Raw genomic sequence first — 14,795 nt, forward strand, 5'->3', positions numbered from 1 at the left:
AGATAATTAGAATAGTCCCATACTTTTAAAAAGTCACTGCCCCTCGCTATGAATGCTGACTGTGACACAATGCTTTTTTCCCCTAACGTTCAGCGATGATGCATAGCAGCCGCACTACTGTACAACATGGCTAAAAGAAAATGACAAAACCAATCGCGCTCCAGCAGGTGAGACCTATTGGGTTTGCCAATGGTTGTTTTCTTTCTATCAATCAGTCGATTTATAGAGCACTACTTATCATCCGTGAGAGTGTGTAGGCGCTTTGAAATAATCACTACACCTGCGCAGATTGAAATGTATCGGGTTATTTGTAATAAGGCCTACAGGGAGGTATCTGCGCGTCAAACTACACTCAGACTTCCATTTTGTTTGCAGCTGTCACTTTAAGCTGCGACGTCTGTTTGACCTGTCACTACCGTTGTGTCGATTTCTCTGATTGGCTGACGCTGAGACTTTAGCTCGCCACACCCTTTTAATAGTAACCTCCCCACATCATCCACCCCATTCTCTTCGTTATCAGGGTTTCCTTGGTAAGATTACATGGGTTTATGTTTTCTTCCAGTCAACTAACCTTTGCTGATTTGTGCCCGCCCTTCTGTTTTTTTCAGGCAATCAAAAATTAAGCTGCTTTCGCAGTACGTATGTCCGTGCGTGACCCTTTACAGGTTCAGCGGTGCTGCCTTCTATTGGTAAAAGAGGTTGTCTGTCTGGTTCTTCGTCTGAGATACGTGCGACGATGTTCTATTGGTCAAACACCTTGTCACTTTCTGCAAGTTCGGCCTCCGCATTGGTGTTGTAGCGAATGAACAGCCGAGCAGCTGCCAGCTGCGCTTGCTGATTGGGTGGAGAGACTCGCTTTGGGTTAGGTAGGTCCTTTGCTGTATGTAGCCGGCCCTGAGCACGCCGCCTGCCCCGAGTCCTGAGAAGAGAGAAGGCCCTGCTCTGCTGAGCTCTCGCAGGTAAGGTTGTGTGGGACGCGGAGGAATCCAGACTAAGTGGGAGGCTTTCAACACTGGACAACCAGCGGTTTTGAGGACGGGCGAGTGAGAGCTGACGGGTGCGATGTTTACTCCCTCCCCACCCTCCTTACCTATCCTTATCTAGCTCTAGAGAGGATGATTGCGTCTACAGCTTCGGACCTGGAAGTTGCAGGGAGAGGGGCTGTGGTTGGACTGGATTGGGAGGTAGAAGGGGTTACTAAGGTGGGCAGTAGTGGAAGTCTTAAACTAGTGTGCGACATCAAATTTGACATTAAAAGAGGCAAGAGGCTAAAATACGATTATATGTGATTGGCTGAAAAAATACCTGCGGTGGACACCAGATCAAGGCCTTGAGCTTATAAAGAGAGAGGGTTTGCGTGTGCTGTGGAACGCGACAGATGGGTTGGGCCCTTTGTAGGAGATCTAAAGCTGGCCCGTGAGACCCGAGGTGGATATGAAGTTAGCGTTTGCGGACTAAAGGGGAATTTTAGGGCAAAAGAGGCCAGGGGATCTTTAATGGAGATTCCCTAGAAGATGAGATTATTGGGTTTAGGTATCGAAAACGTGACTCGACTCGTAAGACAAGGATGCGAGATCTTGGGTTATTGTATTGGACTACTGCACGAACTTGACCCTCTGTGTTAAAAGGAGATCGTTCATTTGTTGTCTAGGAAGGGCATGAGCTTGAAGGGCGAGGCTCGATTGTGGCATTAAGGTTGAGGGGTATTGATGACCCTTGAGCAGGCTTAAAGTCAAAGATTGTGACTATAGGGAAGTAATGCAGTCTGAAAGGTGAGGGTGGGTGCAGTTGTTGGGAGAATCAGAGTTCAGGGGGTCGTGAGATTGAGACTTGATGCTCTATTTAAAGAAGAGGGTAAAGTCTGCATAAGGCTTTATGAGTCTTCTTAAGACTCTGATGCTAATAAGTGCGTGGCTAGAATTCCAGGATGACGCATCTTGGGTTTTTCTAAAAATAAAGTCACACATTGAAGGAAACCCAGGGAAAGAACTAATCAATAAACAGAGGAGAAGCTGCTCATTTAGAGAGCCAAAGAAAGTCTAAGTAGAAGTCATATAGACATGTGACTTAGTCTGCTCCATTAGTAAGCTCTGAAGCAATTGGTTCATCTCCGGAATAAAGCCACGTTTATAATGGTCCACATTACAGAAGCCATACAAATTTTGTGGGTTGATATGACATGACGGGGTTGGACTAGTAATGTTGCACAGACATAAACAACTCAATAGTCGCAGGGCTCGAAAAATTGTAAAAATGTTACTAGACCTGTGGGTCGAGTAACTTAAATATAATCTACTCGACCTAACTGTAATGTACTTGACACATAAACGGGTCTCAAATTGTGTGACCCTACGCAAGTAGTTAACAAAGTCACCTTTTTCTTAATTCTCACATATAATTGCACCTTCAAATATGTGAGCTCAACATTTCTGCAGTCCAAAAAAAAAAACTTGTTTGATAAAGTAGACTAAAGTTTGCTGCATGCATCACAAGAATCAAGCCCACATACCCATGAGGTCTAGCCCACGTAACCTAGGACTGCTTTAGTTTAATAACATTGCCATCAAGGCAGGAGCGTTTCTCAGTTTGTTCAAACACTCAATTTTAATGAATATATTACTAAACCATGATGTGGTAACATATTGTCATCTACACACACTAACATTCCAAGAAATGTCCAAAAACCTCTCCACTAACTTGCAGCTTTACTGATAAAACTATATAGCGTATTAACAATCTTTGAAAATTAGGTTTCAGAAAACATATCCTTTGCACATCAACATTTAAAGTATTCTGATTTGTTTTCATCCTATAAAAATATTTTTTCATGTCACAGAAATATAAAAAAAGGCTTTCACAACTACTGAAAAATATTTTTACATTTTTGCACAGTTGACATAGTCATTTAAATGTCGTGTGTTAGGAAAAACCTGACATCCTATATCCTTTTATTTTACATTCTCAGCAGCAGGTCACACAATTCACCTTACGAAGTCCTGGAACTCTGCAGTCAGAAGGAAAATTAATTGTAAGAAAAACTGACTTGACCGCTGTCAAAACAGAGCAAACATGACATAAGAACAAGATTTAAAAGCCTCTTTTATTGCCCCTCCACTTTTCAACTGAACAGAACACCTGTTCAGTGTCAACTGGCCAGAAGGGACGAATAAGTATTAAAAATAGTTCGACCTGATCAAATAAGACTATGTGAGTGGTCGAGTGGGTTTTTCAAGCCATGAGTCGGCTAAATATGCAATTTCTATATACATTTACTTCCTAATTGAACTGATTGGCTAGGCTACTTGCATATAATGAAGTAACCATTAATGGAAACAAATCAACATTTTAAGTAACACAGCAACACATTGGTTTGTTAAGCTAATCAATGACCTAAGCAGAACATCAGCAGGAAAGAAACAGACTAAAGGAACAGTCTACACATTGTTCTGTTGAGTGAACACAAATATTAGAATTCAATTTGCACGGATGCCATAGTTGAAGCTTCATTTTTTGATTATTTGCCCATTAAAAAAAACATGGGGGATGGGGGGAGAGAACAGCATGCTCACATAATGTTAGTATGTTCTATTATTCTGCACATATGATTAGCCTCCAATGCAAACTGACCAGGCCTTGGTCATGCTGACTGAATCTTCTAAATTAGGCATTTTCTAATCACTAAAATTCACCAAAATCTTGTCACAGGAAGTTTGAAGAGTGAGATTGGACAACTGAGGATGCTCGAGACTGAGAGGCAGAGGGGCTGCTGGGTTAGGATTCAATGTGACACTGTCTTTAAAGGTTTGAGATTTAAAGAGTGTGTTTAGTGGAAATCTGCCTGAGATTTTTAGGTCTCGCCTACATATATATTTTAGCTGCCTGTTGAAAAACTCCCATGGAGCATACCAAAAAACTTTGTGTGTGTAGTGCCAGCCCATTGCTTATCATTGGTTGGCTTTCCTGTTACTCGTTGCTTGCTTTTTATTCACTGGATTGGCTTCTTCATGTTTGTGCCCCCCAAATCTTGATTCTTTACCATCCTTTTGATTAAACAGGAGTTTTTCCACTGCTCACATTCAGGAACCTTTTCCTTTTCTTTCAGAGCTCCAATTCTCCTCCCACTCTTCCTATTCACGTAGGTCCTCCTAGCTTGTCTGTAGATTTTCCCTCACCAGCGCTCTCCATCTTGCTGAATCTTCCCATATCGTCCTTCCTAAGTTACTTGGTTTTTTTTTGTCTTTTGCATCTGGTCGCCCCTCTGCCCCAACCCATCTATTAACGCCACCCACTAACCATAAGATCCACCTTCCCATATCATTTAAAAAAAAGAAAAAAATTTAGAGGGTCCGTGTAAAGAAATGGCTCCCTGTTGCAGTTACCCCCCACTTTTTGCCTGATACTGATGCTGACTTGACTGAGAAGTGTGCTGGGACCCTGCTAACCAGGCCCCAGCACCAGTGTTCTTTCACCTAAAATGTACCATTGATCCCACAATTGGCACACCCTGGCATCCAGATAAGTCCCTTGTAACTGGTACCTCTGGTACCAAGGGCCCTGATGCCAGGGAAGGTCTCTAAGGGCTGCAGCATGCATTATGCCACCCTAGAGACCCCTCACTCAGCACAGCCACACTGCTTACAAGCCTGTGTGTGCTAGTGAGAACAAAATGAGTAAGTCGACATGGCACTCCCCTCAGGGTGCCATGCCAGCCTCTCACTGCCTATGCAGTATAGATAAGACACCCCTCTAGCAGGCCTTACAGCCCTAAGGCAGGGTGCACTATACCATAGGTGAGGGTACCAGTGCATGAGCACTGTGCCCCTACAGTGTCTAAGCAAAACCTTAGACATTGTAAGTGCAGGGTAGCCATAAGAGTATATGGTCTGGGAGTCTGTTTTACACGAACTCCACAGCACCATAATGGCTACACTGAAAACTGGGAAGTTTGGTATCAAACTTCTTAGCACAATAAATGCACACTGATGCCAGTGTACATTTGATTGTAAAATACACCACAGAGGGCACCTTAGAGGTGCCCCCTGAAACTTAACCAACTATCTGTGTAGGCTGACTAGTTCCAGCAGCCTGCCACACTAGAGACATGTTGCTGGCCCCATGGGGAGAGTGCCTTTGTCACTCTGAGGCCAGTAACAAAGCCTGCACTGGGTGGAGATGCTAACACCTCCCCCAGGTAGGAGCTGTGACACCTGGCGGTGAGCCTCAAAGGCTCACCCCTTTGTCACAGCCCAGCAGGGCACTCCAGCTTAGTGGAGTTGCCCGCCCCCTCCGGCCACGGCCCCCACTTTTGGCGGCAAGGCTGGAGGGAACAAAGAAAGCAACAAGGAGGAGTCACTGGCCAGTCAGGACAGCCCCTAAGGTGTCCTGAGCTGAAGTGACTCTAACTTTTAGAAATCCTCCATCTTGCAGATGGAGGATTCCCCCAATAGGGTTAGGATTGTGACCCCCTCCCCTTGGGAGGAGGCACAAAGAGGGTGTACCCACCCTCAGGGCTAGTAGCCATTGGCTACTAACCCCCCAGACCTAAACACGCCCTTAAATTTAGTATTTAAGGGCTACCCTGAACCCTAGAAAATTAGATTCCTGCAACTACAAGAAGAAGGACTGCCCAGCTGAAAACCCCTGCAGCGGAAGACCAGAAGACGACAACTGCCTTGGCTCCAGAAACTCACCGGCCTGTCTCCTGCCTTCCAAAGATCCTGCTCCAGCGACGCCTTCCAAAGGGACCAGCGACCTCGACATCCTCTGAGGACTGCCCCTGCTTCGAAAAGACAAGAAACTCCCGAGGACAGCGGACCTGCTCCAAGAAAAGCTGCAACTTTGTTTCCAGCAGCTTTAAAGAACCCTGCAAGCTCCCCGCAAGAAGCGTGAGACTTGCAACACTGCACCCGGCGACCCCGACTCGGCTGGTGGCGATCCAACACCTCAGGAGGGACCCCAGGACTACTCTGATACTGTGAGTACCAAAACCTGTCCCCCCCTGAGCCCCCACAGCGCCGCCTGCAGAGGGAAACCCGAGGCTTCCCCTGACCGCGACTCTTTGAACCTAAAGTCCCGACGCCCGGGAGAGACCCTGCACCCGCAGCCCCCAGGACCTGAAGGACCGGACTTTCACTGGAGAAGTGACCCCCAGGAGTCCCTCTCCCTTGCCCAAGTGGAGGTTTCCCCGAGGAATCCCCCCCTTGCCGGCCTGCAGCGCTGAAGAGATCCCGAGATCCCTCATAGACTAACATTGCGAACCCGACGCTTGTTTCTACACTGCACCCGGCCGCCCCCGCGCCGCTGAGGGTGAAATTTCTGTGTGGACTTGTGTCCCCCCCGGTGCCCTACAAAACCCCCCTGGTCTGCCCTCCGAAGACGCGGGTACTTACCTGCAAGCAGACCGGAACTGGGGCACCCCCTTCTCTCCATTCTAGCCTATGCGTTTTGGGCACCACTTTGAACTCTGCACCTGACCGGCCCTGAGCTGCTGGTGTGGTGACTTTGGGGTGGCTCTGAACCCCCAACGGTGGGCTACCTTGGACCAAGAACTAAGCCCTGTAAGTGTCTTACTTACCTGGTTAACCTAACAAATACTTACCTCCCCTAGGAACTGTGAAAATTGCACTAAGTGTCCACTTTTAAAACAGCTATTTGTGAATAACTTGAAAAGTATACATGCAATTTTGATGATTTGAAGTTCCTAAAGTACTTACCTGCAATACCTTTCGAGTGAGATATTACATGTAGAATTTGAACCTGTGGTTCTTAAAATAAACTAAGAAAAGATATTTTTCTATATAAAAACCTATTGGCTGGATTTGTCTCTGAGTGTGTGTACCTCATTTATTGTCTGTGTATGTACAACAAATGCTTAACACTACTCCTTGGATAAGCCTACTGCTCGACCACACTACCACAAAATAGAGCATTAGTATTATCTATTTTTACCACTATTTTACCTCTAAGGGGAACCCTTGGACTCTGTGCATGCTATTCCTTACTTTGAAATAGCACATACAGAGCCAACTTCCTACAGTCCGGTAGGCACAGTTTACTAAGAGGCCACTCCTTCATACAAAAGACGTGCTTCTCTGCCATCTTTGTTCTTATTTATGATTCTAAGGTGGGTGTCTGCTGCCACCTTGGAACAGCGAATTAAAAAAAGAAAAAAGTCTGGTGCCTTACAATGTATGCATGACTGTGCTTGGTAACAATATATATTGTATGACTGAGCATCATGACTCATAATTAACTTTTTTTTATTGCCAATGCTGAATGGCAATAGCAAAAAACAAATTGGCCTGTCTGATAGTTCTGTAAGGCTAAGACTCATAGACTTTGCCAGTGTTTTTAATGAAGTGGAATTAAAATAAAATGGCATGCTCATCTACATCACATGCCTAGAAAGCTCAGTTGGGGTGCTGCTACCAATTTGGTGCTGTATTTGGCCTACTGGTCAACAAACGCCAAACCGTGCTGTTTCCCCTGGCCACGTTGGTGCGTGCTTTATCGGCCAACCTCCTAGCGACTGAACTTCAGTGGGAAGGGGATCACTTCTGCTACCTTGAAATCCAGGTGGCACATACACCCGAGGCCTGTTACAGACCCAATATGGGTAGGGTTCTCACAGGTCTGGAGTAGTCGATTCTCTTCTGGGTAAGGCTTCCCCTGTCTGTGAGGGAAAGGTTGCACTAAGATTTTTTTTTTCGTAATTTTTTTTTTTCCCCTGCTGTTTATATTCCTTGCAGAACGCAATGTATAATGTCCCAAAGTCAGTCTCCATCAGACTAAACAGTCTCCTGGTGTCCTTGGTAAGGGCTGGCAAGAGGAGCAGGAATAAATCTAGATATTTTTAAATTTGGATACTGAATTGGGGATCTGGGGCTACCAGACCTTTAACTATACTACTTTGCAGGTCTCCTGCAGTACGCAGCTCAGTGGTGTGCAGTTGGCACGAACTGTGAGAAACTTCTGCTGGGAGAGTGTGGAACACTTGTGGAGCTCCTGCATTGCCTTATGCCGGGGATACAGAGTGACCTCGCTTTCATAGTTCTACAGGTAGCTGTGGTATGGGAACACACAGTGACGCAGGTATTGCGCCGGGCACCCTACACTAAAATGCTGCCCCTCCTATGGCTACGACTAGTCCTCAAGATACAAGCAGTGATGGACACGACACACTGGTTTGAGGGGAGACTGCACCACAGTTGTTTAACTCAGTGGCATGTTCTTACGGTGCAGGAAGCGCAAGATTGGTTTGCCCTACACCAAGGCCAGTTTCTGCAATATACCAAGATACCCCGCACAGTGCAAGATCTGAACTGTTTTCCCCCACTGAGCTTGTTAATCTCAGACTTTGCAGGTTCTGCTGGAATGACTCAGTTGATTGAGTGTCTGCATTTACAGAACTCGCAAAGGTGACTGCTAAGCGGACCTGATGGGAGTTCGGAGCAGGTGGGAGACAGGCTCACTTGTGAGTGGAGGAAGGTATTCGCTCAGGTCTGGGAGGTGGCTGGCAATGCAAGGTTAAAACTCATCCAATTTCATGTCCTACACCAAACCTGTCACCCCACAACGTTTACTAGAGTGAGTGCAGTTTAGCCAGATACATCCTGGGTATAGCTCCAGCGTAATTTCATCAGATAACATGGGACTGCGGCAACTCCAAGGGTTCTGGGAGAGATCATATGGGTCCTGCGGAGGTCACATGGGTGCCTGTGTAACCCTCATTCAGGCACTGCCTACTTGGCGTGTGACCAACACCTAAACATGCTGGCAAGATGCGCCATCGTTTTGCTCTCCTGGGGCTGTTACTCGCTAAACGGGGGGGGGGGGGGGGGCACCACTTCAAAAATGGATGTATATGCAGGAATGGGGTGTACTGGAAGAGAGAGGACTGTGAGAAGTTTGCATGGGTGAACAGGACTGGGAATTCTCTGAAGTTATGCTAGGTAGTCTGGCAGCAATGGAGCTGCTGGCGGTGGGCTGCACTCTTGTCTCCCAGAACCTGGGTCCGGCTACTTCACCTTTATAGACTTAAAGTGGAGATTGAATGACTGGCAACCCTTCCATGATTGGATGATCTTGGGGGGGGGGGGGGGGGGGGCAACTCTGCTCGTGCGCTAGAGCCTCCGTGTCTGTTATTTCCAACCCCTTCCCCCCCCCCCCCCCCCCACTATCCCAATTCACTGCCCTGTTCCTTTCATCCGCATCCTTGATCTTGATCCTCCGACCCAGCCTCTGTGATGGGAGTGTATGGGTTCACTTTCTAACACTGGTATGATGTTGCTGTGATAACCTGCAGTCGCTTCTCACTGTTGTGGTTTATTTGGTTGTTTAATTAACTTTTGCAGATATTATGTTTCGTGTAATTGGACAATTTTGGTGGTTCAGGTGGTGGCCCCAGAGTGGGAAGGGACACCATGGTTTTGTACCCATTACAATAAAAAAAAAAAGTAAAAAAATAAATAAAAAAAAGTTGTAAGTATATGCTGCTTATTGAATCAATGTGAATAGTGGTGTTTCAGGGTCCTGATGTGTGTGCCAAGGTATGCAAGGGTCTGAGGATGAAGATGCATAGTAGATTGGTAGGGCTGCATTAGATATTCACTATGTTCATGTGTTTGCATTTAACGATGATGGGTACACTGCGGTATAGACTATTGCCTTGGAGTTGGTGGTGGCAGTAGTTTTCCCTTATTCTCTCCATAAAAAATAATGGTGGGTGGATTCCATTACTTCTAAAAGACAGTGGACTTAAGGCCTTATTACGAGTGTGGCGGTCCGAGGACGGCTACACTAGTGTTGACTGTCGGACCACCGCACTTCGGGCGGTCCGACTGCTCAATTTTGACCACCCTCCCTGCTGGGAACATTGTTGCTGATGGCGGTCTTGGTTGTAGTTAGCCAGGGCATTGCTGAACTCAACACCGCCTGGCTGATTACAACCCTGTTCTCCGTCAGCCTTTTCATGGCAGTTTCCCCACCATGAAAAGGCTGGCAAAGAACAAGTGCAGGGGTGGCACCTGCACTGCTCATGGCCAGCACTTGCAGACAATGCGCATTCTGAGGATGCTGGTTGGCCCCATCTGTACTGCGAAATAGCACTCTGCTCCCTTAAAGAGGCAGAGTGCTATCTCGTAGCACTGTTCACCGACCTACCTGCGGTAACACGCATTGGAGTGTTCGTGCCGGTCAGCCCGACAGAAACATTGTTATACGCTCAGGGGGGACGCCACTGTCATGACGGTGGCGTCCTCTCCACAAGTTTGGTGGTCCCATGGTGGGACCACAGGGTGTTGGTCTACCAAGACTTGTGATTTAGCTCTCAAGATGGGAAGCTCAATGTTACACCTTCTTTATGCAGTCTGGGATGATGTAACATTGTGTTCTTTTTATTCCATTTGAGGAGAAAACTGGCATCATGTTTCTTTAAAAGAAAATAGGTAAATTGCTGGCATGTTACCAAGTCAGTTCATAGCACTGAGAAATTCAGACAAGGATCAGCAAAAGAAAATGGGCCGCCAGCTAAGTGTGGCCACCCTGAGCCTAAAATGTTACTTTTAAAAAGGTGTCTGTGTGTAGTGGTTTTTTTCATCTTTTTTTCATCTTTATTTTTTATTTTCAAAACTATGTATCTGTCTCCAATTTTACTGTTACTTTTTTTTTAAAGGTGAAACTAAAACAAAGTAACCCAATCAATCACTGAAATTGCAGTGAACCACAACTGTCTAATGTACCTTAGGCATTTTATAACAGCAACCTAAACATTGAGACAGGAAGTAATTGACATCTAATCTATATTATATATATTTTTTTAATATAAAATAAAAACGAAATTAAAAAAGCCTTAATTGAGAGATAAGTCACTGAATTTAAAAGGTCTATTTTTAAGATTGTGACCATTGTGCGTAAGCTTTGGCAGTCTCTCAAAATGGAGGGAGCCAATGGAAGAAGTGGGTTGATCCATTGCCCCATTCTGTGGTGGATGGATGCAAAATATGAATGGCAGTTGAACAGATCAGTCGATTTAAGCCTGGTGACCAGAAGCCCTTATTTGTATCTAATGTATATGTGGAAACTCTGGAAATACAGAGAAACACAAAAAAAGGTAGCTAAAGCCCACCTGAAATTAGTTTCAGGTTTCTTCAGTCCCACCCTCCCGGTTAGTAGAAAGTTCTAGTTGAATGCTGTACAAAACAGTTTTTTTTTCTGACTTGAAGGTAGTCATCTTGGACTTAAAGCCAATATGAGTGTGTTTCAACAGTCGGGCAGCACAGTGCTCCAAGGTGTGGAATGCCTATACCCCAACGACCAGAAATATTGTTTGGCGTTGAGGACAAAAAGTTTTTAGATTTATTCTGTCCTTGAGACATGTAGGCCCAACCACCCTGCAGCACAAACCCTTTGCCTGCCAATTTACAGCACCGCCTTAGAAAGGAATTGTTTGCAGCTGAGGTAATATGTCTCTAAATGTCAGTGTCTCTTGTTTTGACATGTATTTGTAAAACGTTATTGTTCTGGGAGCTGCTGGGTCCTGACCACCGTAACATATGTTAGAAAAAATATTTTTTTGCCCCAAAAAGCACACATTGCCACAGTAGTTCTTAGCAAACTATTTTGTATGCTGATAATTTGTTGCCGCACTACATAGACCAAAGAGACAAGTAAAACATTTTTTTGTATTATTATTTTATTTTTAATAGGGCCAGTAGATTTATGAAGGAACCTGTCCCGTGGACAAATAGATATTTTATTAAATTCCACACCCCTCAACTTCTGGCCATCTGCCTGTGCCTTGTAAATTGCACTGTAATATTGGGCGAACTCCTGAACTAGGCCCTTACTGCTAGTGTCTTTCCTATCAGAGCAACAAGTTCCTCTACCAATCATGCCTCTTCTTTTTTGCGCCTCGGCCCAGTGAGTTAACAACTGACTTTATTTCTCCTGTCATACAGTTTTCTCTGGGTTGTCAAGTATTTTCCTGTGAGTTGCGTTCTCAGCCATGTTAAAATTTTCCTCCAGAGCTTCATCCAGCTGCTTGAGTGCACGCTCCTCAGGCAGTGTAATAACTCTGCTCTCCAGGTCTGGGATGTGCCGCTCGAGTGACAAGATTGTCTGCTACGGTCTGTTTTTTTGACGTGCCACCAGCATCTGTATTTTGTCCCTTAGGGCTGTCTGATAGGCCTCCCACACAATTATTGGACTTCTTGGGAGTTCACAGTCCTTATTTACATTAAAACAAGTTTCCGGGTCCAGTGGTATCTGGTTTACAGTGTCTGGGCCCGGTGTTGTCAGGCTCTTAGACTCCACCGTCCTTCACACCCGGTCTCCTCAGGTTTTCTCCTGCAGGTGTAAAAAGGTAGTCTAATCTGGAGAATATTTCCCTATCCCCTGAGAAGAACGAGTAACCTCCAGTTGTGCGCTTGTGACATCGCCACACATCTATCAAGCCTAATGCCCTGGCAAACTGAGACAATGGGGTGTGTTGCAGTTTTTTTCAGACAGTGTTCCAGTCCTGGCTAGGTCCTGTGCCATAATATTGTTAAGGTTCCCTCCCGCTATCGAAACGGTGCCGCCCACTTCCAAATTTGTTAGGCCTGTTTTCTCTGTGTTTCTCTGAAAACGAGGAGGAGCATAAACATTGACAAATGTTTTAACCCTAAGTAATTTTAGTCCCTGTGTATGAATTGAAGTCTGTCCTAATATTCAGTGCTACACCACTGACATTCACCAAACATATTGGCCCCCTTAATAATTTTTCTTTTGGGTAGTGCCCACCGTTGGCACTAAATTACTTGACACATTTGTTGTACAGTAGTGACAATGCTTGTGAACAACATTTTAATCACAGTACTTCTACGTATGCTTCATAAATGCCCTATAATCCTGTTTTTGTTGAAGGTTTTTTCAGTGTTAGTATATGATGGGTTATTGCATAAGTATGACTTAGAAAGGTTCCAATAAAACAGCCTTCGAATAAAAGCCAACATTGCTATTTTTTTGTCTTTTAAAGCAGACACCTGCTCACAGATTGTTATCCTGTGTTGCTGCACAAACTGATGTACGCCTAATTTCCTAACGCCTTCAAGGACATTGATCTTTTAATGCCCTTGGCAGTGTCTAATACCTCCTCTAATGTAGGATTAGCACAGCTATAGGTTTTTTTTTTTTTTGGTTACTTTTTTTTTTTTTTTTGTCTCAGCTATAGCAAACTGATCTGAGGTGAGTGTCCCCACTTGCTGTGTCATACTCCTCTATATTCTCCTGACTTGCTAGTTTTTGTAAAAGTAAAACGTCCTTCTAGCATTGCACTAGGCTCCCATGAAAACAAACTGATTTTCTTGTTGTGAAAATACTTCTTCATACTTGTCCCTACATCTAAGCTTAGAGTGCATTTCTTTTCAATTTTAGATAGGTTATTAAAATTGCTGTCCTGCATTTCCCCGGGTGATTTATTTTCGTTCTTCGTCACTTTTTAGCATTGATTGCAACAACATTTTTGAAGACCCTGTGTCATTGTTTTTACCTGAGTAGTGGTTTATCAGAATGCTGTATAAGTGTTGGAGGTCAAATTGATGTGTAGAAGCCATGAGATGTGCAGTGCCAGCAAATCACTAGAAAGTCTGAGATGTAAAACATTGAAGAATTGAGGAACAATTAAAGCAGTACAAGCCAAAATGTTGATAAAACTGTTGAATCAGTTAAGATATAAAAATGCGATTGGTGCTTTCTAATTTATTTTGTGGGTGTTCAGCACTGAGGCAGTGGAAAGATTAGATTTTGCAGCCTTGGGTCACAATACACAAGTGCCAAGCTGGTTTGCTGGATGCAGAAAAATTGCTACATTTGCAGTATGCAACAAAAAAGGATGATAGGCGGAATGCTGAAACGTTTCAAACATTCACCTCCAGTAAAAGATCTGGATTAAATCAATTTTTCTTTTGCTCAGCATGCCACCCCAGTTGGGAGCCAACCATATGCAAATCAGTCTTGACCCTGCTCCCCATGGGAATAGTCCAGCCCAGACGGCCAGGTCCTTCGTGGACTGGGAACAAACATCCTAGGACTTATTGGCTAGCTTGAATCCAGTGGCACAGTGAGCACGGGGCTAATGTTTGGTCATACCCTGGCCACTTAGGGTGACTTTCGCAACACCAAAGGATAATGGATGGAGTGCTGAAACTTTTCAAACGTTCACCCCCCAATCACAGATCTATGATTGTTTCCGGTCCAGGGAGGACCAGGCAGTTCAGTCTGGACTGTTTCCCATATGGCTGGGTTCAAACTGGGGTGGCATGGTGAGGAAAAAGAATGATGGATTGAACCCAGATCTGTGACTGGGGCTGAGTGTTTCAGCATTCAGTCCATCATCCTTTTGTGTTCCTTAAGTGGGAAGGGTATTCCAGATGTGGGTCAAGGGCTCACTGTGCCACTGGATTCTAGATCGCCTGGCTGATGAGGGGGAGATACTCCGAAACCGGTCCAAGGATGCGTGTTTCTGGTCCCGGGAGGCCTGGCAGTTTGGGCTGGTCTGTTCCCATGGGGAGCAGGCTCAAGACTGATTTGCATATGGCTGGGTCCAATCTGGGGTGGCATGGTGAGCAAAAGAACAATGGATTAAACCCTGTTCTTTGACTGGGGCTGAGTGTTTGAAACACCCCGGTCATCATCCTTTTGTGTTGCTACATTTGCTGTTTGCAGCGTGTTTCCATAAGTGAAGAGCAAATACTTTCAGAAGTGCAACACAAGTGTAAGTGCATTCCATGCTGATGCACGTTGGTGAAGGGTTATAG

The 14,795-nt window shown here is 45.1% G+C and overlaps 1 protein-coding gene across 1 annotated transcript in view; it reads left to right on the forward strand.

Annotated features, from left to right (window-relative positions):
* The first annotated feature begins 841 nt into the window (after nt 1-841).
* The window catches only part of G3BP1 (G3BP stress granule assembly factor 1), a 506,090-nt gene continuing 492,136 nt past the window's right edge, over nt 842-14,795 (forward strand). Inside the window, exon 1 of the mRNA XM_069199592.1 lies at nt 842-959. The gene's annotated coding sequence lies outside the window, so the exon portion shown is untranslated. The remainder of the gene's footprint in view (nt 960-14,795) is intronic.

The sequence above is a fragment of the Pleurodeles waltl genome, chromosome 7, assembly GCF_031143425.1.
Source record: "Pleurodeles waltl isolate 20211129_DDA chromosome 7, aPleWal1.hap1.20221129, whole genome shotgun sequence".
In the NCBI taxonomy this organism is placed as follows: Eukaryota; Metazoa; Chordata; class Amphibia; order Caudata; family Salamandridae; genus Pleurodeles; species Pleurodeles waltl.